The sequence below is a fragment of the Seriola lalandi genome, unplaced genomic scaffold (assembly GCF_002814215.2).
Source record: "Seriola lalandi dorsalis isolate HSWRI2012SDOR001 ecotype SW California unplaced genomic scaffold, Sedor1 jcf7180002054929, whole genome shotgun sequence".
Lineage (NCBI taxonomy): Eukaryota > Metazoa > Chordata > Actinopteri > Carangiformes > Carangidae > Seriola > Seriola lalandi.
In genome coordinates this window covers 1,657,949-1,661,098 of record NW_019525481.1, presented here as the reverse complement: position 1 = coordinate 1,661,098, position 3,150 = coordinate 1,657,949, and positions in this window count along the sequence as shown.

The window sequence follows — 3,150 nt, the reverse complement described above, 5'->3', positions numbered from 1 at the left end:
TTGATTGTATGAACTACAGTAGCCCATTATAGCTACAATCCTCCGGCAATTATATAGTGTAATCAGACCCCTTCACCCTTTTCACATTTCATTATGTTGCAGCCTTATGCTAAATTCGTTTAAAAAAAAAAATTTTCCCTCATAAATCTACACTCAACGTCTTACAATGACAAAGCAAAAACAGAATTTATTTTTTATTACAGCCTCAAGTCTTCTTGGCTATGAAGCATCAAGCTTTGCACACCTGGATTTGGGGATTTTCTGCCATTCTTCTCTGCAGATCCCCTCAAGCTCTGTCTGGTTGAATGGGGACCGTCTGTGGACAGACATTTTCGGGTCTCTCCAGACATGTTGGATTGGGTTCAAGTCAGAGCTCTGCCTGGGCCACTCAAGGACATTCACAGACATACACCAAAATTAGCACGTATATGCAGTTAGCTGAGTGCTAACGGTGCCAGTGACTATGTTACTTCAGTTTCTTCAAACCCGACGCTGACTGAACAATGTTGTTGTAAAAAAGGCTTTGATACACCTAATCTATAGCTGTCTACAGGTAGTGTGCTCATCAGGTGCTCGAATAAGCTGGTTGAGACAAATAGTTTTGCTCATACACAGAAGAGGTAGTCATAGCAACTTCCCAGGGTCATATACGTTATTGCTGATGAATACCAGACTACTGCAGAGTCATTTGACATGGGACTGGATGCTGATTGTACCCGTTCACACCGAAGACAAAAGCCACATTAGTAGAGTTTTTTATCCAGTGTAAAAGGGGCTAGAGTTGTCCTGCGTCATCTTGGCTGTGTGCTTATGGTCATTGTCCTGTTGGGAGGTGAACCTTCGGCCCAGTCTGAGCTGGTGAGCACTCTGCACCAGGTTTTCATTAAGGTTATTTCTGTTCTTTGCTCTGTTCATTTTATTGTTGGGATGGTATTGGTTTCCTCCAGACATGATGCTCAAGAACTGAAGCCAAACAGTTCAATCTTGGTTTCATCCAGAGAATCTTGTTTCTATCAGCCTTCAGGCGCTTCTTTGCAAACTTTCAGTGAGGAGACGCTTCATTCTGGACACTGACATAAAGCCCAGACGAGTGGAGTGCTGCAGTGATGGTTGTCCCTCTGGAAGTTGGCCAGCTGTTGGTTATTCCAAACTTCCTCCATTTAAGAATTATGGAGGCCACTGTGCTCTTGGGAAACTTCAGTGATCAATGTGATATTTCAGTTTTACCTTTTTAATAGATTTCTAAAATTCTGTTTTTGCTTTGTCATTATGGGACATTGAGTGGAGATTGATGACGGAGTAAATACATTTAAACAATGTAGGTACTTTGAATACTTTCTGAATGCACTGTAACAGCATACAGAGTCAGAATGTGTAACATACATGTTAGCAGTTGGATTTTGGAATCATTTATTTACATAATAAACATCAAGCTATTTGTATGGTCTGAGAAATCTAATGAGAAGTCTGGAAAACTATGGAGTTCTGAAATGGAAAATGTGTAGAAACCCTGAATATTAGTTGTGTCACCTCCCAACAAGAATGTCCTGAATTTGAAAGGAACCGTCTCTGTTCGGAGTTTGCATGTTCTCTCTGTGTTTACGTGGGTTTCCTCCTCCTACAACGTACAGGTCAGCAGGTTTAAACCATCTATAGATGTCAGTGTAAGTTTTATTTAAAAACCAAATGCTGCAGTATTTTGAATTTCCAAAGGGAATCTGAGGGTGACTTGGAGAGCTTTAACCTGATGTGCATCGATGAGTCAACGATGAATATACAGGCTTTGACTTTCAGTAAATATTAACAAAAATTCTTTTAACTAAAAAAAGCTGTTATGTAATCTTGTTGAGAAAATACAATGTCAAAAAATGTAGCTTTATTCTTTAGTTAATAAAATATATATTATATATTGTTTAATCATATTATACAAATGATTAAACAAAACAGAGCGACACCACCGCACTGATCACTTCATTCACTCACAAAGAAAAAACCAACGAGAGAGTTGTTCTCATGAATGCACATAAAAAAAAAACAACTCTGCAGCTGGCGTACAGTGTCTGTAATTGACAAAAAAATTTAAAAAAAATGTTTGGTATTTTCTGAAAATGATGCAGAAATTGAGAAAGTGTGATCCAATTAATCCACAATCCACAAACAACTGCTCATTCATCCTGTAATAGCTGCTTCATAATTGTATGTTCCTGCCTTTTCAACAGAAGACTACAGTATAACATAGAAGACTAAAGGTGAAATTTAGTTGCAAGGCCCATGGAGAGCGCTGCATAACGGCTGGGGTATTAATGTGTTGTAGTCTTGTGTTGTGGTGTCATGACTCATGACTGTGTCCTTAATTTTGTCTCTTGGAAACGATCAAAGCTAAGACAGATTCCTGGTTGTATTATGTCAGAGACAGCAGGGCTAGTTTCTGGATGGCAGGTGTTAATATGCGGTTGGACTGGACCAAGAGGAGGCATTGTTGTGTTGTGCAGCATAGTTTGTGCTATTTAGCTCAAAAAAGTGTATCAATAGTGCCACCACATGGAAAGGCCTGAAAGATTCTAATGGCTGTCTGCAAGCCAACATTTCCCCTCAAACACACGGCTTCTAGTTTTAGATTTGAAGTGAAACTAATAAGAAACTTGATGAATGAAGTGTGTTTCAGGTGTCAGCTTAAGATTTTACTGATTCTTTCTTTTTTTCTTCTTTTACTTTAATAATAGAGAGGAGAGACCACCAAAGAAATGTTAGAACATCAGCTTTATATATGAAATTCAAAATCTTAGCAACAGGCAATATGGACATTAAGAAAAAGAAATACAACTGTGTTAGTAATATAATAACAATTTGACAAGGTGCAAGTAATGCTTTACAACAGAGCAGATTTACTTTGGAAATATTGATTAAAATATAGAAAACAGTGGTTCACTGCCAGCAGCTTTACACGCTTTGAAATTCTCTATCACAGTTCTTAGTGTCTTGACTGCTTCTCATCCATCGCCATATTATTGTGCCCACCAGTGATGACAGTTTTAGCAAAAATATCACCACCGCCCACAGAGCTTTTGAGTCAGCACAGTCTTCGTCCGTAACACTGCAGACTTCTGTTGGTCTCCACACTGGTTGCAAACTGGAAGCCAAATGGGTCAA